Source organism: Lynx rufus, unplaced genomic scaffold (assembly GCF_022079265.1).
Source record: "Lynx rufus isolate CCGP_SWC_20201006 ecotype Redwood Valley unplaced genomic scaffold, mLynRuf1.p SCAF_1, whole genome shotgun sequence".
Lineage (NCBI taxonomy): Eukaryota > Metazoa > Chordata > Mammalia > Carnivora > Felidae > Lynx > Lynx rufus.
The window spans coordinates 139,866,092-139,892,682 of NW_025814823.1; the positions used below are offsets into that span (position 1 = coordinate 139,866,092).

Here is a 26,591-nt window from a genome sequence, read left to right on the forward strand (position 1 = left end):
ACATACAACACCTCCCAACATATAATCAATAATTGCTTCATTCAAACACAATTGCAATTAACACTAGTGAGTTTATCTCACTCTCCCCAAAACCAAGCTGTGCCCCCACTGAGAATGCACGCAATAGAAGAAAGCCAACATCAGAAAGGAAAACATCAAGGAACATGTAGGCGGACCTCATACTTTACCATGTCAACATTCATTGTTAAGGACAGAAAATATACCAAAAAGTAAAATGGCACTTATACCTGTCTTGGTTTGTCTTAGTTCTTTGGGATTCTATAACACAAAAACCATTAAGTGGGTAGCTTAAACAGAAATTTCTCACAGTTCTGGAGGCTACAAGTCCAGATCAGTGCCAGCATGGTGGGCTGTTTGTCAGGGCCCTCTTTCTGGTTTGCAGATGGTTGCCTTCTAGCTGTGTCCTCATGTGGAGAAGGAGAGCTCTCTGGTCCCTTCATCCCCTCATAAGGATGCCAATGTCATCATGTAGACTTCAGTGTCATGACCTCATCTAAACCCAATTATCTCCCAAAGGCCCTGCCCCACCTCTGATTACTATCACAATGAGAATTAAGGCTTCAACACATGAGGTTGGGGAGGACACAAACATTTAGCCCAAAGCATCCATTATCTGCCAAAATAACCTTATAGGAACAAGAGGCATAAATCCACAAAGAAAAAAAAAAAGTTTTCAACAAAATTTAAAAGTAGAATGCGGTAACTGACTCAGCAGGCTTGAAAAAAACTGAAAATTAAACATCTACAAGAAAAAAGAAGGCAAAAGAATCAAGCCAGTTTGTATGCAATTATGGAAAAGCAAGGGAACTGGAAGCATCAGGTAGCCATAAAGGTAAAGGCAAGGGTGGAGCTGAAAACAAAACTGACCAAGAGTCATTAAAAGGTAAACTAGATCCCTGGAATCCCAAGCATTGGTGACTACTCACCTACCACCGTACAGTGTTAGAAGCCCCACCCTTGGCCCTCAGAGAGATGGTATGAGACAGGTGTAAGAAGTAGGGACAGTCTTACACAGCAGTGGGTGTGGGGTGTAGGGAAAGGGGAAAAAAAGCAAATCAGAAAGTATTTATACTAAAGATCTTTCCCCTACTTGACTCCCAGAAACCTAGCACTCACACTCTCTCCTTCCATCCTCTTCTGTCTATAGGAAGATTCTTCCATGAGAAAATTTAGTCCAAGAAAAAAGACATATAGTAATGATATTTAAGGGTTTCACACCCAGGCACTTAATTGGTATGAAAGTTCTAAACCATGAAGATAAATAAAAATTTATCTTTCAAACCTGGGAGATATGCATCAGTAAAATGAGGGAGTAACAAAGAGAAGCAAGAAGTATTTGAGATCCATGAAAAGAAGAAGCCAAGGGACTTCCCAAGAAGACAATAAGGAAAATTCCAGAAGCAGCATTACAGAAAAGACCCAAAAGTCTAGAACAGTACCACAGGATACTTTAGAAGAGATTTCTCTGGTGCTGGCACAAGTAGAATGAAAGACTATCTGAAAGGTTAAACTCAGTGGACAGAGTGTAAGAAGACATAGAAACTCAAAGTCAACTAAAATTTTAGTGAACTTCATATTGCTTATTTATTTACTTGTTGATGGACAATTGCTTTCACTTCTTGGTTATTTTGAATAAATTTGTTGTGAAAATTCATATCTTTGTAGGGACATACATTTTCACTTCTCTTGACCTAGAGTGGAATGCCTGGCTTATAAAGTAACTATATATTTAAGGAACTGCCAAAAATTAGTTGTATCATTTTACATTCTCACCAGCAGCCTATCAAAGTCCAGTTACTCCTCATCCTTGCTTGGGTTTACTTCTGGACCCTGTTCTGTTCCATTGACCTATATGTCTACTCTTGGGGCACCTGGCTGGCTCAGTCAGTAGAGCATGCAACTCTTGATCTGGGGGTTGTAAGTTTGAGCCCCGCGCTGGGTGTAGAGATTACTTAAAAATAAAATCCTTAAAAAAAAAAAAAAAAAAGAAGTCTATTCTTACTCCCAACACCAAATTATTGCTGCCCAATAATCAGTCTTGAAATCATGTAGTGTATGTCTTCAAACTCTACTCCCCTTTTTTAAAACTTATTTGGGCTAATCTAGGTAGTTTGCATTCCACATTGTATTTCCAAGAACATTTAGTACCAGGTTGCAGGAATTCCATAGATTTTTCTATAGATTAATATGGAAAGGTGTGACCTCTTAACAATACTGAGCCTTCTAATCCATGGACATTTCTCCAGTTATTCATGTCTTCTTTAATTTCTCTCAATAATCTCACATAGCCTGTATTATACATGTCCAATCCATAATGCAGGACTGATTCCTAAATCTTGTTATGTTACTGTACATGGAATTGTTTTTCAAATTTCACTGCTTATGGTATATAATAGATCTCATAATTGTATATTAACCGTACATTCTATGATTTTGCAAAATTCACTTAGTACTTCCAACACCTAAAACACCTATTTTACACCTAAAAATATCTACAAAACCTTGATGCTACTGCAAAGTTTTTCTTCTGGCTTTCTGATCTTTATGCCCTTTTAGATCTTTTTTCTTGCCATACTGAAATGACTAGGATGACCAATACAATGTTAAAACTGAAGTGATAAGGGCACATACATTCTTGCCCTGACCCTAATCTTGGGAGAAAAGCATAAAATATTTCACCATTGAGCATGATGTTAAACTATGTGTTTTTGTAGATGCGCTTCATTAGGCTGATGTTCCTTTCTAGTTCTAGTTCCCTAAGAATTTTTCTTTTCAATTTAAATGAGTATTAGGATTTTGTCAAAACCTTTTTGATCTATTGAAATTTGTTATGAATTTTTGTCTTTAGTTTGTTAAAATGGTGTATTACATCAGGGAAATACAAATCAGGAAACAATGAGATACCACCTCAAACCTGTCAGAATGACTAAAATTAACAACTCAAGAAACAATAGATGTTGGCGAGGATAGGGAGAAAGGAGAATACTTTTGCACTGCTGGTGGGAATGCAAACTGATGCAGCTACTCTGGAAAAAAGTATGAAGGTTCCTCAAATAATTAAAAATAGGAGCACCTGGGAGGCTCAGTTGGTTAAGTGTCCAACTGGATTTGGGCTCAGGACATGCTCTCATGGTTTGTGAGATCAAGCCCTGGACTGGGTTCCACAATGATGGCATAGAGGCTGCTTGGGATTCTCTCTCCCCTCTCTCTATCCCTTTCCTGCTCATGCTTTCTCTCTCTCTGAAAAAACAAAACAAAATTTTAAATAGAGCTACCCTATGACACAGCATTTGCACTATCAGGTATTATCTGAAGGGGCACATGCACCCCAATGTTTATAGCAGTGCTATCAACAAAAGCCAAATTATGGAAAGAGCCCAAATGTCCATTGACTGATGAATGGATAAAGATGTGGTATAAAACCTTAGTTTGTGAGCATAATTTGTTCAGGAAACATGCTTGTAATCCAAAGCACTTGCATATCAAAGTGAATTTCCCCACAAGAAATAATGGAAACTCAGATGATTCGTTCTACAACCCAAAAATACCCATAAAAAACGATGACAATATTGTAATATAATACAAAATATAGAGAAAAATAGACAAATTAACCTGCACTTACCTTTGAAAACCTTCATGGCTGGTGTGAGGGAGACAAGAGAGAGGAGGACAACTTTCAGTATCACTAACAGAATCACTGCTATTTGTTGGCTCAATGGAATCTTTTTCTTCCTGGGGGCCACTGTATATGCTTGCACAGATGTTGACTACACTACAGTATTAATATACTCTTGTCAAATACCGTATTTAATGTAACTGGCAATTACAGTTACAGCAACAAAGGAAAGGGTCTATATCTGCAGGCAGCCTGACTAAAATGAAGTAAAGCATTTCTAAGCTTACTCTTGTATGGAAAAGCAAAGGACTGTCCACAGGTGCTTTGAAGTGACAAAAACTACACTAGTGCCATTTGTGGGCGTCTTCCAACATACTGGAAAATCACTGATTTCTGTCAAACACCGTGGCCTGAGACGGAGTATCCAAGCATGGGAGACCATCACCCACAATTCAACAGCGAGAGAGAGAGAGAGAGAGCGAGAGAGAGAGAGGGAGAGGGAGAGAGAGAGAAAAAGAAGAACCACTGGTTCATTTGTGATCATGTGATGTCAGTCACGTACTACTTGTATTGCAAGACATTGTTCATTTATCAAGTTAAAATTTATTAAAAATGTTTGCCTGTCTTGTGGAACACTTGCAGAACAAGTTACTCACAATCCAAGGTTTTACTATACAATGGAATAAAAAAATGAAATCTTGCCATTTGCAACAACATGGGTGGAACTAGAATTTATTATGCTAAGCAAAATAAGACAGTCAGTGAAAGATAAATATTGTATGATTTCACTCATATGTAGAATTTAAGAAACAAAATAGATGAACACAGGGAAGGGAAGGAAAAGTAATATAAAAAGAGGCAAGCAAACCACAAGAGACTCTTAAATACAGAGAACAAACAGGGTTGCTGGAGGGGTATTAGGTGAGGGTGGGCTAAATGGGTGATGGGCATTAGGGAGGGCACTTGTTGGGATGAGCAGTGGGTGTTATATGTAAGTGATGAATCACTAGATTCTACTGAAACCATTATTACAGTATATGTTAACCAACTTGGCTTTAAATAAAATTAAAAAACTGGTGAATTATAATGATTGATTTGCTACATTAAATTAACCTCTAATTCCTAAGATAAAGTACATTTGTTTGTTCATTATATATAATCCACTTTTTTGTTTTTGTCCTGAGGGTGCAGGCAGTGCAACATGCCTGGAGGAACTGCAATACAAGGTCGATGTGTGGAGTGGATGGAAGAACCTCCTATTCCATCTCCCTGCTCCAAAAATCCATTTACTATATTGTCCGTAGATAGAGGATGTATCAAATATTAAACTGATAAGAATAGATACTACACATAATCTTAGCCAAAAGGCTGAGAAGTTATACATAATTCTTCTACTATTGATTTGCTAATATTTTATAAAAGAATATGGTATCTATGTCTACCATAGAGCTCTAATATTCTTGTGATGTCTTCATCAGGTTTAGGTTTCACAGCTACGCTGTGTAGGAAAGTGTAGGAAAGAGTTTGTATAAGATTGGAACTATTTCTTTGGATGTATTAAACAACATACCAGGGAAATCATGTGGACAGGTTTTCTTGGTAGGAAGCTATTAAGTTCAGGTTTTTAGATCTGGCTTATTCAGATTTTCTGTATCTTAAAAGCATTAAAAGGGAAAAAATAACCCTATAATTACCAACACATATTCACTTTTTCTGATGTTCTTCATTAGTTCCTAAAGATCTGTTTACCTCTGGTGTATTTCTCTCCAGCTTGAAAAAGTTCCCTTAGCATCTCTTGTAGCACAGGTCGTCTGCCCACAAGTTCTCTTAGTTTTCCTTTATCTAAAAATATCTTTATTTCACTTCATTTTTGAAGAGTATCTTCACTGAATCCATTATAAGATGTCTTCTAGCCTCCATGATCTCTAAGGAGAAGTATACAGTAGTTTGAATGTCCCCATTTATGTGTCATTTTTCTGTAGCTAAGTTCAGGATTTTTTATCTTTGGTTTTCAACAGTTTGACTATGATGTATCCGGTTTCAATCTGTCCTATTGTCGGTTGAGCTTCTCAAATATATAAATTTATATTCTTCACCAAATTTGGAAAGTTTTACTATAATTTCTTCAAATATTTTTTCACTTTCTTTTCTCTCTGAAGACTCCTAAAACCCATTTAATTCTGCTCATTTAAAATAAAACAAAACAAAATAAAAATTGGGTTAAGAATGACTACTTGGGGGTGCCTAAGTGGCTTAGTGAATTAAGCATTTGACTTTGGCTCAGGTCATGATCTCATGGCTTGTGAATTTAAGCCCCACATCAGGCTCTGTACTGATAGCTCGGAGCCTGGAGCCTGCTTTGGACTCGGTGTCTTCCCCTCTCTTTGTCCTTCCCCTGCCTCTCAAAAATGAATAAACGTTAAAAAAAAATGACTTCTTTTGATGTATATTCAAAATCCTAATTATTTTCTGTCATCTCTACTATAAATTCCAGACAGTGAATGGTTTTTATTTCAGATATCATTCTTCATGGTTCTAAAATTCCCATCGGTTCTATGTTTTCTTTTTCTCTGCTGAAATGGTCTACCTTTTCATTCATTACAAGCCTATTTTCTTTTACCTCGCACAAACATACAACCTGCTTTAAAATCCCTATCAGATAATTCATCTTGCTCATCTTGAATTTGGCCTTGGTTCATGTCTTTTCCCTTGAGAATGTGCTGTAATTTCCTGGCTTTTTGTATCTTGAATAATTTTGAGTTGACCCTGAAAACTGTGAATGTTAGGTTGTGAACTCTGGATTCTGTTTTACTCTGAAAAATTCTGTTTTGTTTCAGCAGGCGATTAACATGCTCAGACCCAAACTGCTAATTCTGTCATGTGTTCAATGGGCAGCAGCTAGGGTCTCAGTTTACAGTACTTTCAGTCTGGCCTGTGCACACACAAATGAAAGGTCAGGTACAAATTTGGACCGAGTTTTACATTTGGGGTTCCCTTTCTCTGGCTCTTTTTTTCTGGATTATCTCCTCACTAACTACATTCCTTCTCTTGGTACCTACAGTTAAAAAAATGGCAAATGTTCTTGAAAGCAGCTTTAGCTCCCCCACATCTCTCCCATGGTGGCAGTGACTCAGATCACATTTTAAGACTACTTTCTATCTGTCTCCCACATACATTGTTTAGGAGTTAACCAGAGACTTGGGTAGACTTTCTACACAACTTTGAGTTGCCCTTCTCTGGTTTCTCCTCTGTGGATTCCCTACTCATTTTCCATCAGCCCTGGTTGTACCACAACCTTTGTCAGGTTCTGTTGGTCAGGAAGATGCCTGGCTGGTTTTTCTGTTTAGTTTTAGCCACCTAGTACCACCACAATCGAGATTTCACCCTTATTCTACTCATTGCCAGATATCCTGTCCAATGCTCCCTGAGGTTAAAGACAAAATTATCTAAGGTGAGCATCTAATTTTTTTTACCAATAAATGCAAAATATTAAAATATCTTTGTTCAAACAGAAAATAAATAAAGCCTACCAGATTCAAATAAAATACATCAAACATTGCTCTAAATTACAAGTAAGAGAAACTGATGCTTGCTCACTGAAGAAGTTTCTTTTGAAAGTATCAGGCAGCTCATATTGCTAAGAAATATAAATAAACGAGGTCAGAAAATGGAAAGGAGCCAGGGGAGACTAGGTAAGAGAGAGAACTCTGAGACTGCACCCCACGGTGTCAACTGTACAGACAGGCCACTTCCTCTTCTGGACCCTGGAAGCCACTAGTGGCACTGCTGCTCCAGAAACTGGATGCTGCAGTTGCCAATATTATCATAAGAAAAACTTTCTGTCATTGCTTCTCTTTAAGATCCTGCTTCACAATCAAGGTAGGGCTGGGGGAGACAAGGGGCAGTAGAGGTGGGGGAAGGTATGTATCAGCAGCCTGATTACCTAGGCCTAATTCACATGTAATATGTATACTATGTAATAACATAATACACATAATATATAACATATAAAACATATAATGTATATAATATATAATGCATTAATAATGTATAATGTATAATATACATAACAATAACATATTATATGTAATAATATATAACATAATATGTATAATCATGTAACAAGGGGAGTTGATGGGCTGGAGGGATGCTAGGGTGAGAGGGGAAAATGAGACTCTGGCTTTTGCAGATTCATTGAGAAGATCCATTCAGACTCATAGCAGGGAATTCTTTAAAAGCTCATTTGATAATGAGCTTGCCACTTCTTATTAACCATATCGGCTCTCTTAAATCCACCCTTCTATACTATTTTATGCTACTGGGACTGGGATACGGCAAAATACATTTCTACCTCTATTAGTCTTCTTTGTTGGTTCAGTATGGGCACCATTCTAGCCAGAGACTGGAAGCCAGGAGGAAGGCAGAAAAAGCCTGTGTTTTTTGTTACATACTGTTTCCATCAACATTTGTCTAGCAAAGGTCCTTAGTCCTGGAAATGGTAGTCAGTTCCGGGCTCCAGCCTCTTTTAGAACCCCCTGAACTAGCTGGCCACCTCAGATGTACCAGCATCAACTGTGCAAGGGCCACTTACTAGATACGTGAAGTGGAGCTCTACAGCATTCCCCTTCAAACTACTAAGATATTAATACCAACTACACTGGGTATAATCCTTCTTCTAGATGTCACAGTGCATTTCCTCTAAGCTTCTGAGATAGCAGATGAACAGTGTTCCCATCTCCAGATGCCTGAGTCTCAGCTTCTGAAAGTACTAACCAGGCAGTCCTTTCAACTCAGAGGTTTAAGCCTCAGTCCCAAAAGGCTCCTGGGATACTGGTACCAGCACCAGTGGGCAACCCTTTCTCTTCAGAAGTCCAACTCCCAACTCGGCGGGGCTCTCCCTCCAACTTCTAAGTTCAGATAACCCCAACCTCGTCCCTTCGTTCCTCTGACCCAAGGAATAAAAGCTGGTTCCTGCAGTTACTACCTATGCACTACCCACAAAGTGTTTCTTTTGTTTAGTTCTAAACACTTTCTGCTGAAAAATCTACAGCGATTTCTGGTTCCATGAGTGGACATCTGAATGATACAATAAGCAGTCCAAAAATGGCAAATGTTCATTTCCTAATGGAGTTGAAGATATCCATTCAAAAACAGTATTTCCAAAGTCTGTAAAGTGAACAACTTAATATGTGGGAAGATACAAAGAGGTTACAAAAGCACACATAAAATGTGAGCCCAAACATACTGTTCAGGCATGTGTGATTACATACATATGTGATTAAACATATGTGATTAGAGACTGTATACAAGAGTCCCTGATAGGTACACCAGTATAATTCAGGCCCTAGGACAGTGACTGACATTGAACAAATATTTATTTACTGAATGTGGAGACCAAAATTCAGAAAACTAAGGTCCACACAAAATCATGCACATCATTGTTCATGAGACCTTTATTAGTAACAGCCCCTCAATTGCAAGCAAACCAAATGTCCTTTGACTAGTTCATGTTACACAACTATGGTACATATACTACTTAGCAATAAAAGGAACATATTATTGACATATTCAATAGCCTGGTGCATCTTACTCATACTGAGGAAAAAAGCCAATCTCACAAGGTAATATACTGTGTGATTCCATTTATATAAAATTTTCAAAAGGATAAAAGTACAGAACTGACGAAAAGATGAGTGGTTGTAGGGGTTAGGAATGAGAGAGAAGGCTGGAAGGAGAGGAGAGAGATAGAAGAGCCTATAAAGGGGTAGAATGAGGGATCTTTGTGGTGATGAAACAGTTCTCTATTTTTACTGTAATGGTGGTTACAAGAATCTTTGCAAGTGATAAAACTGCATACAACTACATACACATGTGCATGCATGCACACAGACATACACACAAATGAGTACACGTAAACCTGGTAAAATGTGAATACGGTCTGTGGGTTGTACCAATATCAACTTCTGGGTTTTGAACTGTACTACAGCTATGTAAGATCTTACGATGCAGGGAAACTGGATGAAGGATAAATAAAACCTCTGGTTCCATTTCTGTAAGTTTCTGTGTAAGTACAATTATTTTAAATTTAAAGTTTTTTTAAAGTGAAAAGAAAAAGATATTCAACAAAATGTTCAAAGTGGACCACATAAGATTATCATCACTTGTACAGGCCAATGACAGAGGCATTAAAGCAGGCCAGCTGGCTATATTCAGAATCTAACATAAATGGTATGATCTTGGGAGAGTCCCCAGTGTAAGGAATGAAAATAGTGCTATGTAAATGTAGAAACTATCAATGAACATAGGTATCAATGAATATATCATATGATTTACAGGGAGGAATAAATGCTATGGTAAGCAGACATTTCCATTTTCTGGTAAATGCATTCCTTGTAAGAATTCCACCCAGAAAAATCATGATAATCTGAAAGTTTTAGCAGAGAATCAAAATGAGGAGAATCAAGTTGGAAGATTTTTAGTGGCGAATAATGAACCAAGCTTAATTCAATGTTTTTTCCAACTTTCTTTTTAAGTCATAGAACCCTCGTCCACCTCCCCACCCTTCAAATCTTAACCATAACATTTACATATAAAAAAAAGCAGACAGATATCTGTACCTCTAGTGAGATATACCCTGAGAAGGACACCACATCATTTTAGTGTATTTTGCCAAGGATGCATAACCTGAATCAAATCACAAAGAAACATCAAGTCCTAAATGAAAAACATTCTAGAAAATAACTTGCCCAGAGTCTTCAAAAATATGTTACACTAGACAAAGAAAGGCTAAGGAGCTAATTGGTCTAGATTAAAAGACACTAAAAGAAACATGACAACTAAATGCAATACACGCTGTAGACTGGATTTTGTACTGAAGGGAAAAAATATGCTACAAAGGATACTGCTGAACAATGGACAAAACTGGAATACAGACTTTAAATTAGAAAAAAGATATTACTACATGAAATGTCCTGAATTTGCCAGCTATATTATGGTTATACCTGCAAAGAGAATATCTTTGCTCTTGGAAATTATACACTGAAGTATTAAGAGGAAAAGAAGTATGATATATGAAACCTACTCTCAAATGACTCAGGGAAAGATATAAGGCATGTGTACATGTGTCTAGAGAACATGATAAAAGAAACATTAAAATATTGGTGAATCTAAGTGTCCACAAGAGTTATCACATTAGTCTTACAACTTTTTATATAAAATTATTTCAAAGTAAAAAGTTAAAAATGATACAAAAAAGTCTCTTTCCTTACAACCTTCCTCTTTCTATCCCACTGTTAACCAAGAGTCACACATTTGACAAATGTTTAGCAAATATCATCTAACATTTTACAAAACCACTAACATTAAAATCAAAAATTAAACATACTGGGTTGGTGGGGGAGGGAATTCTGAAGAAACAGTCAATGATATGAGGATCAAAAGATAAATTTGCACACATACCACTTGACACATGTACATTCACGTGTCCACAAACACACAATTTATAACTTCAGCCAGGTCCTCTTTCCCTAACCTCCAAACTCTTACTTAATTGCCTCTTTTGTGTCTTCTCCTGACTATTTAAGAGGAATCTCAACACATCAAAAACTGGTCATGTGATTTGCTTCACCAAACTCTAGGATTCTACATTTCCATAAATGGTAACCAACAGTTGCTTAGACCTGAAATCATCCGACTCATTTCACTGAATCATATAAGGCATTCATCAGCAAATCTGCAAACCTTGTCAGCTGGACCTCCAAAATAAATCTGGAATCCATTCACTTCTAATAAGCAATACTAGCTGGATCCAAACCACTGCTATGTCTCACCTGGATTATGTGTATAATTTCTTAGGGCTGCCTAATTCTGGTTTCCTGCTTCCATCCTCCTCCTACAAACTATTCTTAAAGCAGCCAAAAGTGATCTTGTTACAAGGATCAAATCACTCCACTGCTCAGACTTCCATAACTTCCCTTTTCATTTCGCATACAAAGTCAAAGTCCTCACAAGGACCCACAAGGCTCTATAGAATCAGAAGCATACCTCTCTGCCTTCTTTTCCTACTACTTTCCCCTTGTCTACAGACCATCCAGGCCTCCAGTCACACAGGCCTCCTTACAGTTCCTTCAACTAGCCATGGAGGAACTTGACAACTGCTGCTTCCTACCATGTCACCTCTTACCACATTCATTTTCCTCTTTGAGATTTCTACTCAAATACCTCATTTCACCCATTATAAAATTCCCTGCCACACAAACAAATTTTGTCTCTGAAATAAGGATGTCTTTCAAATGGTATCAACTTGAAATGGCAATGTGACATATAAAATAACAGTGCATCTTAAATTTGGTGGCATCAGACTCATTAAAATACAGTAATATTTTGCGAGAAGAACCTTCCCAGACTCATCCTACAATAAAAAATGCTAAAATAATTAAAGCCACTTAATAAAAATGTTACTTCAAGAGAGCAGAACCTAAGAAAAGATTCTTAGACAAGGTCAGTTTGAATAATCTCACTGCCCTCAAATGCATGATGTCTTTTCCAAGACTGTATTTTCCCTTCATAACTTGCAAATCTTAAAGAAAATATATAGGTAAGCAAACTGTAAGTATTAAGTATTCATTTCAATTTTTTTCATTTAACACACTGATTTGATATATCTCAATTTTGGGAATTTCTGAATAAACAAAATCTTGCTTTCAAAATTTACCCTGAGATAAAGGCTGGACCATGATGCAGGCAGCCCCCAATTTCTTAATTTTTAATATGCTTTGACATTGAAACCTGTGCTGTCCAATATAGTAGTCATTAGTCATGTATGGCTAGTCTGAACTAAATGAGCTGTAAGTGTATAAGACACACTGGATTTTGAAGACTTGGTAAAAAACAAAATGTAAAATATCTTAGTAATAATTTCTTATGACTATATTAGGATGACAATATTTTGGATATATTAAGTTAAATAAAATATAATTAATCAATCTCACTTGTTTTTCCTTTTTTGATGTGGCTACTAGAAAATTTTCAATTACTTATATGGCTTGTATATGTGACTAACATATTTTTATTGGACAACCATGATTTAAACCTTTCATGTTTATTTATTTATCCATGTAACCCAACCAACCAACGAAATATTTATGAACATCTATGATTTACCAAGTACTATTCAAGGCACTGGGGATACAATGCCGAGGATAAACAGGCATGGTTCTTAACTTTGCAGAACTCACGTTAACCAAATCAATCACACAAGAAATGTAAAACTTCAACTGTAAAAGCCATAAATAGAAAGGTACATTATGTTGAAAAAGCCTATATTAAAAGTAATCTAATCAGGGGCACCTGGGTGGCTCAGTCAGTTGAGCATCCGACTTCAGCTCAGGTCATGATATTGTGGTTTGTGGGTTCCAGCCCCGCGTCGGGCTCTGTGCTGACAGCTCAGAGCCTGAAGCCTGCTTCGGATTCTGTGTCTCCCCTCTCTCTGCCTCTCCCATGCTCATGCTCTGTCTCTCTCTCTCAATAATAAATAAATGTTAAAAAAATTTTTTTAAAAAGTAATCTAATCAGGTAGGCCAAGGTTTCCAAGAAAGTAATGGAATGGACAAAGGAAGAAAGAAAGAACATTCCAGACAGCAAGAAAAGCACATATAAATATTTATGGGCAGGAAAGAGTAGGCTTAGATAAGACACTAAAAGTGTAGCATGACTGGAGGGAGTCTGGTAAGAAACGAAGTTTAAGAAAAAGGTAGACCATGCAAAACCTCAAAACCCAAGATAGCCTGAAGCCCAGCAGAGAAAGGATAGTGTAATGCATTTTCTTTTCTTCCCTGGGCCTGAAATACTTCATTTCACTTTAGAAATTTAAAATTTTTTTTTTTTCTTTCAACGTTTATTTATTTTTGGGACAGAGAGAGACAGAGCATGAACGGGGGAGGGGCAGAGAGAGAGGGAGACACAGAATCGGAAACAGGCTCCAGCCTCTGAGCCATCAGCCCAGAGCCCGACGCGGGGCTCGAACTCACGGACCGCGAGATCGTGACCTGGCTGAAGTCGGACGTTTAACCGACTGCGCCACCCAGGCGCCCCTTTTTTTAAAATTTTTTTTTTTCTTTCAACGTCACTTTAGAAATTTAGATACTGGGGCGCCTGGGTGGCTCAGTCGGTTAAGCGTCCAACTTTGGCTCAGGTCATTATCTCGCGGTCAGGCTCTGTGCTGACAGCACAGAGCCTGGAGCCTGCTTCAAGTTTTGTGTCTTCCTCTCTCTCTGCCCTTCCCCTGCTCACACACTGCCTCTCTCTCTCTCTCTCTCAAAAATAAACATTAAAAAAAAATAGAAATTTAGGTACTAATTCTTTCAGTGGGCTAACATTCAACTCCTGATTTTTGGCTAGGTCATGATCTCATGGTTCATGGGATCAAGCCCTGCATCGGGCTCTGTGCTGACAGTGCGAAGCCTGCTTGGAATTCTCTCTCTCTCTCTCTCTCTCTCTCTCTCTCTCTCAGAATAAATAAAAACTTAAAAAAAAATATATATAAAGATTTGCTATAGGTCAATTGACAGGTTTTCACACAGGTACTGTGCTAGGTACTGGGAAAAACCACCCAGTAAGGAACTTTTATTCAAATAATTTGATAGTAGAACCATGAAGATGCATTTACATAATGATAACATTACTGGAATGTTACAAAACTTTGCCAGAAGTTATTTGATTGTAATAATTTTTTTGTTAAAAAATTTTTTTTTATCTTTATTTTTGAGAGTGAGAGAGACAGACAGAGTGTGAGCTGGGGAGGGGTAGAGAGAGAGGGAGACACAGAATCTGAAGCAGTTCCCGGCTCCGAGCTGTCAGCACAGAGCCCAAGGTGGGGCTCAAACTCACAAACCATGAAATCACGACCTGAGCCGAAGTCACACACTTAACTGACTGAGACACCAAGGTGCCCCTGATTATAATTACTTTATGATCAAGGCATATCTTAATGACCTTAACTTGGCTTCTAAAACTAATTCTTTCCAAGCCTTCTAAGTATCAAAAACAATTCAGTAATTTGAAAATATTCATGTCTTTCAAAAAAATTTCACTTTTACATAAAACTTACAAATATAACTGGAATCTGTTTCAACAAGCCTTCTAGATGCACAATGACGTTTGGGAACCAATGGGCTAATGGAAATCCTTGTACTATGAAATAGAAGTGGTCAATTACCATTCTTCTTGAAATAAAAATCGAAGGCACAAACCAAGAAAAAAGCACGTATATGAAAAGGCTAAATATATGTTAATCTTTAGTTAGGTTATAAGGAGATTATTATGATGACTAAAGGAGGTAACATGTAAAACACCTAGCATAATGCTTAGCACATAACAGCTGCTTAGTCCATGTTTTATTTTGTTTTTAAGTCTATATATTTATTTTGAGACAGAGAGAGAGAATGGGGAAGGGGCAGAGAGAGGTGGGGAGAGAAATCCCAAGCAGGCTCTGGAGCTTCACTACTGGATAATCCAGTGCAGAACTTGACGCGGGGGCTTGATCTCATGAACTTCGAGATCATGACCTGAGCTGAAATCGAGTCAGACACTTAACTAACTGAACCACCCAGGCGCACCAGAGTCTATGTTTTCTTTTTACAAAATCTTACAGTTAAGTAAAAAAGATGAGCAATGGTTTGTTGAAAAGTTGTGGCTTAGGTTGGGCCCAGAGAAAAAACAGGCTTTTGATGGTGGAGGAGGGAAAAAGACATTTTAGATCATGGAAAATTCAATGAACAATGCTAGCAGAAAATGTCAAGATGCCATTCGGACCAGCAGTCAGATTGACATATGGTAGATGTTCATCTGTTCAACTCATAACTAGTCCGTTTCTGAGACAATTACCTGACTTAACAATTTACCAAAGTCTGAACCTTTCACATCCATTGCCCATTCAGATTGCTAGCACCAATAGCACAACTAATAGGAATTCTTCTGCCTTTATGTATAATGACTCCATTCAATTAAATGTTAGATCAAGGGGCACCTGGGTGGCTCAGCGGGTTGGGCAGCCGACTTCGGCTCAGGTCATGATCTCGCGGTCCGTGAATTTGAGCCCCGCGTCAGGCTCTGGGCTGACAGCTCAGAGCCTGGAGCCTGTTTCGGATTCTGTGTCTCCCTCTCTCTGACCCTCCCCCATTCATGCTCTGTCTCTCTCTATCTCAAAAATAAATAAACGTTAAAAAAAATTTTTTTTAAATAAAAAAAAAATGTCAGATCAAATATCAAAGTCCAGAGAACAAGCTGTTAAGAGAAATTAGATATCCATTCTTTACTTGAGCACAGCTATTTTTTAAGTGTGGCTCTCAAACTTCCGTATATATCAGAATCATTGAGACAGAATACCAAACCTCATAGCCAGAGTTCCTGATTCATTAGATCGGAGGTTGGGCCTGGGAGTCTACACTTCTGTCAAGTTCACAGTTGGCTTTGATGCTACTGGCCTGGAGATCATACTTTGAGAACAATGTTCTGTGCCCTATCTTCCTTTTTATTTAATACTTCCTTGTTTTCATGGAGCACATTTTCCAAAAGAAAGCTTTGTAGTAGTATGTGCATTTGTAAGTTTACTTTTTATTATGGGAATTTCCAAACCTATGCAAAAATAAAGAATAGGATAATAAACCCCACACACCACTATTCAGCTTTAACAATTAACATTTCTGGCCCTTCTTATTTCATCTATACCCTCCACCAATTCAAGCCTTTCCAGATGAGTTATTTTGAAGTAAATTCTAAACTTATCATTTCATCTGTAGATATGTGAGCATGTATCTGTAAAATAAGACATTTTAAATGCTGCAACAAGTAAATGTTTTGAGACATTTCAAAATGTTTTTATCTGCCCTTTTGGCATTTGTTTAATGGTCTGGCTGGATAAAGAGTTCAGTGTTGAAAATAATTCTTCAGAAGAATGAAGGCATGGCACATTGCATTCTAGCTTTCAGTGTTGTTTTTGAGAAGTCCACAGTCATTTTGAATCCTTATCCTTTGTTGTGACCTGTTTTTCCCCTCTGGAAGCATCCAGGATCTTCGTTCTTCCCAGTGATCTGACTCACTACAATGACATGTCCTTAATAATGGGTCCTTTTTCATCTATTATGCTGGCCTTTCAATGTGTAAACTCATGTCCTTTGACCCGTTCAATGTGTAAACTCACGTCCTTTACTTCTATGGATTTTTCTTGTATTCTTTTATTTATTTTTATTTTTTTTAATGTTTATTTATTTTTGAGAGAGAAAGAGAGACAGAAAGAGAGACAGAGCATGAGCGGGGGAGGGGCAGAGAGAGTGGGAGACACAGAATCGGAAGCAGGCTCCAGCCTCCGAGCTGTCAGCACAGAGCCCGACGCGGGACTCGAACTCACGAAGTGTGATATCATGACCTGAGCCAAAGTCGGACACTCAAATGACTGAGCCACCCAGGCGCCCCTCTTGTATTCTTTTATTGATGTTTCCTTTCTTCTCTGTTCTCTCTTCCTGAAGTTTCTACTCTTCAAATGTTAAAACTCTTGGATCATTCCTTCAATTTTATCTTTTCTCCTATTCACTACCTTTATCTTCTCGATTTTCTGGGAAATGTTTATAATTCTATCTTCTAACCCTTCTGATTTTTTTAAATCACTGCTACCATATTTATAATTTACAATAGCTCTGTTTTATTCTTTTTCTTTTTTATAGTGTACATTTTTGTTTCATGATTCCAAATGCTCTCATCTCTGAGAATACAGAGAAAACAAACTTTCTTCTTTATTTTTGTGGAATATTAGAATAGTTTGTTACCTAGTCTTGTATTTACTCTCTTGATCTCTTTCATACTGGAAACTTCATATGCCTGGTGATCTTAACCGTTCATTTTTAAGAGTTGGGGATCTACAAAGCTGACTGGAATCTGTAAAGTTATGCATGGTTAGTTTATCAAAGATGAGCTTCACTGCTGGATAATCCAGTTAGGCTACTTTGTTGGGGAAGTTCTGATGTTATCTTTAGGTCTTTCCTCTTGGGCTGGTCAGATTCTCTAGGAGTCCCCAGCAATTTACTGCCCTCAATGAGAATATCTGTCACCTAGTGTATGGGTAGCCAAGTGGGGAATGGGGTAAAGTTAAGGTCTCAGCACCCACTTTGCACATTTCCCTTAATCACCTCTATTTAGTATCATTCCTTGATTTCAATAGTTTCTATTGCCTATTTCCCCACTCTTCAGCCTAGAGAGCACTATTTTTTTCTCTCTATAGAATAAACCTCTCCTCTTTGTCAGGTTGGTACAGGGATAAGTCAATCACCCAACTGCACAGTTGGGAGAGAAAAATCTGGGGATACAAGTGTTTCTTAAACTGATAATCAATGTATCCTCTGTATTTTTTTTTTTTAATCAAATTCCATCTCCGAATTCTTGTTTCAAGAGGTATCTGGTACTGCTAAAGCATTACATTATTGTGATGTAAATCTAGTTCCTAACTTTTTCAAATGATAACTTAGGATTTGGATTTCTAGGATCTACTAATTTACTGTGCAGTCCATCAGTTTTTCAGCTTCTAAAATGCTCTCTTCTATTGTCTCCTCTCCTGTTCTCCCTTTTCAGGTTAAAGATTTTTTAATTCATTTGCTATGGGCAAGGAAATAAAGTGGAGGTGATGAATTTCCTAATTTTTAATTTTTTTTAATGTTTTATTTATTTTTGAGACAGAGAGACAGAGCATGAGCAGAGGAGGGGCAGAGAGAGAGGGAGACACAGAATCCGAAGCAGGCTCCAGGCTCTGAGCCGTCAGCCCAGAGCCCGATATGGGGCTCGAACTCACGAACCGTGAGATCATGACCTGAGCCGAAGTTGGACACCCAACCAACTGAGCCACCCAGGAAGCCCTGAATTTCCTAATTTTTAAAAAGCCAAATGCAACTCCTTGACATCTTTCATAACAGGAGAAAACTTCACTTCATGAAACTGGGTTTATGTGTAAGTTTCAGAAATCATTACCCAACCCTGTCCCTTGCTCTCAATACATTATCATTTCAGAGACCACCTTAATTTCTGGATGAGCTTCAACTCATCACAGCCTCTTGGGTCTCTTGGTTCCTTACGATCAATTTGTAAGTGACTTTTTCTTTTTTAAGTGATTAAGTATATTTTTAAAAGAAATAATTTTTGCAGAATATATATTCTGTAATGTGGTGACCAAGAGAACATCTCATTCTTTATCAGCCATGGTCTTCTTCCTTCAGTGAAGAAACAACAAAAGTCAAGCCTACACAGTACTCACTCCCAAGAAGCAGCTCAACGGCAGTACCAGTGAATTCACTACATGATGAGGTGTAAGCAGGTAACTTGAAAACTAAAGCTTTCTCAATTTAAAAAAAAAAAATTTTTTTTAATGTTTATTTATTTTTGAGACAGAGAGAGACAGAGCATGAATGGGGGAGGGGCAGAGAGAGAGGGAGACACAGAATCAGAAGCAGGCTCCAGGCTCTGAGCCATCAGCCCAGACAGAGCCCGACGCGGGGCTCAAACTCATGAACCGTGAGATCGTGACCTGAGCTGAAGTCGGATGCTCAACTGACTGAGCCACCCAGGCACCCCTAAAGCTTTCTCAATTTAATTAAGCAACAGTGCACCCCTGTACACCCAAACTAAAAAATAAAAATTAAAAAAAAAAAGAGAAATATCACCTCTGTACAAATAATGTATTTAATATCTAATAATAGGGCCAGCATCTTTGTAAATTATACTGGGAAATAGATAGCCTTCAAGGGCTCCTAAGAAATCAGAGCAAAAAGTCAGCAAAATAGGGGCGCCTGGGTGGCTCAGTTGGTTAAGTGTCCGACTTCGGCTCAGGTCATGATCTCATGGTTTGTGAGTTTGAGTCCCGTATCAGGCTCTGTGCTGACGGTGCAGAGCCTGGAACCCATTCGAATTCTGCGTCTCCCTCTTTCTCTGCCCCTCTCCTGTTCACTCTCAGTCTCTCTCTCTCTCTCAAATATAAACATTAAAAAAAAAAAGTCAGCAAAATATACATTCAAATATGATTATTTTAGAAATAGAGCAAGAGGGAGAGCAGGGGAGAAGGGCAGAGGGAGACAGAGACAATCTTGAGCAGGCTCTATACTCAGCACAGAGCTCAATGTGGGGATCAATCCCACGATCCTGGGATCGTGACCTGAGATGAAATCAAGAGCTGGACGCTTGGGGCACCTGGGTGGCTCACTCAGTTAAGCATCTGATTTTGGCTCAGGTCACAATCTCATGGTTTATGAGTTTGAGCCCCACATTGGGTTCTGTGCTGACAGCTCAGAGCCTGGAACCTATTTCAGATTCTGTGTCTCCCTCTCTCTCTGCCCATTTCCTGGTCGCATTCTGCCTCTCTCTAAAAAGTAAACAATAAACATCAAAAAAATATATAAGAATTGGATGCTGAAGTGACTGAGCCACCCAGGTGTCCTACATTTAAATATATTTTAAATGTGATTTATTTTCTGATGATAGTGACAAAAATCAGTCTGTTAGGCTAGGAGAAGATATTTGCCAAATACATGTCTGAAAAAAAAAACCCCTATGTCTGATAAAAGTTATGGTATTTGGTAAACTTAAAGAACTTTCAAAACTTAATATTAAGAAGACAAACAGAGGGCACCTGGGTGGTTCAGTCAGTTAACTGTCTCACTCTTGATTTCAGCTCAGGTCATGATTTCATGGTTCACGAGTTTGAGTCCCACGTGGGGGTCTGCACTGATAGTGTGGAGCCTGCTTGGGATTCTCTCTCTCTCCCTTTCTTTCTGCCCCTCCCCCACTCATTCTCTCTCTCCCTCTCTAAATAAATAAATAAACAAGTAATTGAAAAGGAGACAAACAGAAACAAAAGACTGAATGTACATATCACCAAAGAGATACAAGTAACAAGCAGATGAAAAGATGTAAAACATCAGTTATTATGAAAATGCAAGTTGAAACCACAATGAGGTATCACTACATAGCTACTAGAATGGTTAAAATAAAAAAACAAAAAGTAAAAAATAAGTGCCAACAAAAATGTTCAGCAACTGGAATTCACATGCATTCTGGGTAGGAATATAAAATGGTACTGCCACTTTGAAAAACAGTTTGGCAGTTAGAGTTAAACATACACTTAACCATATGACCCAGCAATCCCATTCTCAGTTTTCTACCCAAGAGAAATAAAAGCAAATATTTACACAAACACCTGCATAGTGAATAGTGAATATTTACAGCAGCCTGCTTATAGCAGTCCAAATCTGGATACAAACACATATCCCTCAGTGGTGAATGGATAATTAACTGTGTGCACCTACATAGTGGAATAGTACTCAATAATACAAAGGAACAAGTTAGGGATACATGCAACAGCATGGATGACTCTCAATAGCATTATGGTAAAAAAAACAAACACCAAAAGCTTTATACTTACTGTATGATCCCATTTATATAATATTCCGGGAAAGGCCAAACTACAAGAGCAGTGATTTCCAGAGGGTGGGGATGGGGAGTCTATGGACTACAAAGGGGTAGGAGAGAACTTTCTAAGGTGATGGAAACTGTCTATATCCTGATTGTAATAGTGATTACATGACTGTATACATTGATGAAAGCTATAACTGTATACGTAAAAGGGGTGAATTTTACTGGATGCAAATTATACCTCAATAAATCTGAGTTTTAAGAAGGCATGACAAGACTTAAAAAAAAAATAATCAAGAGAACAAGGGGAAAAAAGTCTGTCAGGAACATGCAGAAAGCATATAAAAACTTAACGTGTTTATATATATGTATTATAGAAAGACAGAAAGGAAGAGACAGAGAAAGAAAGAGCCAGTAGGTGGAAGAAAAGTGGTCATAGGAAATGCATGAGAATATGTTGAAATAGGAGGTGAAACATATCTTGACTCAAATAAGTCACCTGCATCTTTTTCTCCCTTAATAAAGGCTTTGCCAGATTCTCCTTTTCCTTTTTTTTTTTTTTTTAACTGCAGACTTTCTTTTAAATATAAGTATCTCACAAAGTAAACTTAAAGAAATCTGGGTGCCTTCTTTATGCCAAGACTGGACAAGCACCTTTATGTTATTTTGTTTAATACACATAATCATCCCATAGTTAGATCTTATCCCCCTTCATCTTTAATCAGGTAAGGAAGGTCAAACTCAGAGCAATTCAGTAACCTACCCGAAGGTAACTTTGGTGGTAAGAAGAGCCAAATGTAAACCCTGGTGTGACTTCAGAGACCATGAATGGTATGTTAATAAGCATTTTGGAAATTAAGATATAATGCTAAATAGGCACCTGGGTGGCTCAGTTGGCTAAGCGTCTGACTTTGGCTCAGGTCATGATCTCGCAGTTTGTGAGTTCAAGCCCCATGTCAAGCTCTGTGCTGCCAGGTCGGAACCTGGAGCCTGCTTTATCTGTCTCTCTCTCTCTCTCTGCCCCTCCCCAGCTTGCGCTCTGTCTCTCTCAAAAATAAGATAAACATTAAAAATAAAAAGATATAATGGTAAATAAAAATACTAAATAAAAACTGGTGTATGTGAAGCTTAAAAGACCTTCAGGAAAATTAAGAAAACAAGCCCCTTGCTGTTCTAAGCACGGAAATCTAGAAAATTTTGTATATTTCTTGCTTTATGGAAACTTCAAGGCTAAAATACAGACTATATTTATTATAGAGATTTAAGAGAAGGCATTAATACTAAGTCACAAATTTAAAGAGCTACTTTATAAATATTTAACAGGCATGTTCCTGCAAGTCTTACACAAAATAAAATGCATCACATATACATTTTTTCCTATGTCATGACATGTGATACAATAACACCAGATGGGAATCAGGAGACTTGTGTTACAGTCTTAATTCAGATTATTTTGTATTATGGGTTGAATTGTGTGCTTGAAATGTATGCTGAGGCCTGCATACCTTAGAAATTAACTTTACTCAGAAACAGGGTAGCAGAGATGTAATTAGTTAGGATGATGTCACACTGGAGTAGACTAGGCCCCTAATTCATTATGACTGGTGTCCTTATAAAAAGGGGAAATTTGGACATGAATAAGCCCACAGAGAGAACACTATGTGAACATAAAAGCAAACATGGGAGAACTGCATCTACAAGAAACAGAATGCCAGATAGCCAACAAACAAGCAAAAGCAACAGAAGGAACCCACCCTGATAACACCTTGATCCAACTTCTAGTCTCCAGAACTGTCAAACAATAAATCTGTTGTTTAAGCCACACAATTTGTGGTACTCTGTTATGGTAACCCTAGCAAACAAATTACATTCTGTAATTATATAATTCTGAGCAAATTATTTTGACATTTTGGGGCCTACATTCCAACAGATATACTTTTTTATATTTTTCTTACAAAAACCTTTTACCAAACATTTTAAATATTTCCTATTACATTTGAATTATTTGAGTTACATTATACGAGTTACACTCGTTATCTAAAGATAGAAGATAGTATTTCCAAATGAACTGAATAGCTTATTATTATCTTATATTATTATCTTATATCTTATTATTATCTTAATAATCTAAGATTCTAATTTCTTTTTTTTTTTTTTTTTCAACGTTTATTTATTTTTGGGACAGAGAGAGACAGAGCATGAACGGGGGAGGGGCAGAGAGAGAGGGAGGCACAGAATCGGAAACAGGCTCCAGGCTCCGAGCCATCAGCCCAGAGCCTGACGCGGGGCTCGAACTCACGGACCGCGAGATCGTGACCTGGCTGAAGTCGGACGCTTAACCGACTGCGCCACCCAGGCGCCCCTCTAATTTCTTTTAGAAATTCAGACGTGAGTGTTCTTAGAATGAGAATTATCAACTAATATCTTATCCCATGCTTATACTTGCGTACACCCTCCTCTTTCCACCAGTTCAATGTAGCAAAATTACACAGTTGATAAAAGGCCAACTACTTAATTTCTCACTAATCTGGAGTTCCTTGTATAATGAATGATTGTTTATGGCACTACTCATCTTTGGTGATATCTAATTTGCTGAACATTATTCTGTATCATAATTTCTTATTTTATAATTTTTTGGGGAGTCTGGGTGGCTCAGTCAGTTAAGCGTCCAACTCTTGATGCTGGCTCAGGTTGCAATCTTGCTGTCATGAGATCGAGGCCCGTACTGGGCTCTGTGTGGAGCATGGAGCCTGCTTGGGATTCTCTTTCTCCCTCTTTCTCTGCCCCTCCTCTATTGGTACATGCATATTCTCTTTCTCTCTCTCAAAATAAATAAATAAGTAAACATTAAAAAAAAAATTTTTAGATCTAATTACTCTTTAACACTTAAAATTTTTTGTTTAGTTTTATAGTTTTCTTCAATTTTGAACACTTCCTTCCCTTGCTTTTACATCTCTATTGGCTTCTTCAATTCTGCCAGAATCTTTCAACTTCTCCTCCAACCCTATGTACCTAAGAACTATTTGGCTTTAATTTTTAAAAATCTAACCATAAACATTTTCACTATCTTTCAGTTTTCCTTCTGAAAATATTAAACCATAAAATTGGTGGATAAACTTACGTATAACCAACCTCTAAGAGTAATAGGAATTTCATTCATTTGGTAATTAAAGAAGTTCTACAAAGTTTCAGGTACACAAAGGCAAATACCTAAGGTGAGACCTGGGACTACAGACCCTAGGCAAACCAATTCTAAAGACATTACTGTTTCTGTTATACCAAATATCTCTACCTACCTAATTCCCAAAATATCTTATCTCAGTAAATACAAACAAACCACTTCTTTTATCTTCATGAAAGGATCATGAATTGTTGGTTGACAAACTATTAGTATTATAATTTTAAACATGGTACAAAGAGAAGGAATACACAAATCAAGTGAACAGAAGAGAGTGCAGAAACAACTGCAAATACACATGGGAATTTATAGTGAAGGTGACATTTCAATCCAGTGGAGAAAAGGTGAATTATTCAATTAATGGCATTAGAATACATAGTCATTTGAAGAAAAATAAAAAAACTAAATTCCCCTATCACTCTTTAGGCTTAAAATAACTCCCACAGGAATAAAACTCAAATACAAATTTTAGGGGCGCCTGGGTGGCGCAGTCGGTTAAGCGTCCGACTTCAGCCAGGTCACGATCTCGCGGTCCGTGAGTTCGAGCCCCGCGTCAGGCTCTGGGCTGATGGCTCGGAGCCTGGAGCCTGTTTCTGATTCTGTGTCTCCCTCTCTCTCTGCCCCTCCCCCGTTCATGCTCTGTCTCTCTCTGTCCCAAAAATAAATAAACGTTGAAAAAAAAAATACAAATTTTACATGAAAATATAATTACATATTATATTGTATATAGTCTCTGAAGTAGGAAATACCTATCTAAACATAACTAAATGCAGAAGCCATAAAGGAAAGGTCAGTAAGAGTATGTAAAAAATTATAATTTCTGTAAGGCTATAGAAGACTATAAAACAAGGTAAGAATAAACAAATGACAAATTGGGGAAAATATTTGCAACAAATATGATAAATGGCCAATTATCATGTTATCAAGAGCTTCTATAAATCAATAAGGAAAAAAAGAGAACAAGAGATGAATAAATGATTGGAAGAGGAAAAAGAAATATAAATGAGCTATAAACATACAAAGTACTCAATCTCATAAATAGAAAATGCAATTTAAAATATTAAGGTACTATTTTTATCTAGTAGATTGACAAATATTTTAACATTTGCCAAAACCTAACTTCCTCAATACTTCAGGGTATGGGGAAATAGAGACACTCATACATTATTGGTAAGAGTGAAAAGTGGTACTCTTTTGAAAGAGCCATTTGACAGTAACTATAAAGAAATTTTAAAATAAGTTTGTTCCTACAATAGTCATTCAGTAAAAAATCAGATATGTTCTACATGTCCAAAAAAAGGGAGGAGGCATATAAACAAGATATGGTACATCCATACAATTCAACAGAATGTAATAAACACGTCCAAGTCATACTAAAAGAAAATAAAGAACAATAGATTTAGTATGATACTATTTGTGTAAATAAAAATGAAGGACATAAACATACAAACACTTGTATGGGCATACAAATTATTGGAAGAAAACACCAGAAATTTAACTTTATTCCTTGAGTGCAGGACTAAGAGCAAAAAGAAACATTCACTTTTTCATGCCACAGATTACATCTTTTTATCAGGAGTGTTTTATTTAAAAACAGAACTTTAAAAATAAAGAACAGTTTAAATATTCCATAAACATTGTTTTTGATTGAAGAAATACAATTAACGTATATTGAACACCTACCATGGCTAGTTTTGTAGCACAGACTGAATCTTAAGCAAATAAATTATAAATAAACTACTATAATTCTGAAATTCAACTTTATCTTTCTATAATCATTTACTCTACATACAGATAGTTCATTTTTCATAAAGTGAAAAAAGTATTGCTTTTCTTCTTACCCACTGCTTTCAACCCCTTCACATTAATTTTTTCCAAGTAGCAAATTCTCCCAGGAAATATTTTGTTCCTTGAAAGTATTTCACTCAATTCATTATCACAAAGCTAAAGAACATGATTAAAATAATTAAGAATGACTTAATTGTTAAATAAAATAAGAGCGAATTTAACAATAAATTAGGTTCTATCAGAAAAGGTGGGCTCAGATAGTAGGTTCACCAATAAGTAGTATGTTAGGGTTACAGCAAAGTCACGATTCAAGTCCAGATTTCTCCACATATGAATACTGTCTATTTTATAAGATGCCATGTGAGCAAATTCAACACTGCCATTTATTTTTTGTCTTCAGAGGTGAAGTGATATATATCATAGCCCATATTTAAGAAAAGCAAAGGATACCTATTTAACAGAGATAATTAGTATTACATTTTTGTTATTTAACTCAAGTACATGTTCTATTTGTAAACTTCATTGTCAGAAACTCATAGAATT

The 26,591-nt window shown here is 37.2% G+C and overlaps 1 protein-coding gene and 1 non-coding gene across 3 annotated transcripts in view; both read right to left on the bottom strand.

The window, feature by feature from the left end:
* Positions 1-26,591, bottom strand: part of CERT1 (ceramide transporter 1) — a 105,588-nt gene that overhangs the window by 70,668 nt on the left and 8,329 nt on the right. The gene's annotated exons all lie outside the window — the stretch shown is intronic.
* On the bottom strand, positions 4,827-5,017 carry LOC124523721 (U2 spliceosomal RNA). The gene has a single exon (XR_006965086.1). It is a non-coding gene; the product is annotated as a U2 spliceosomal RNA (small nuclear RNA).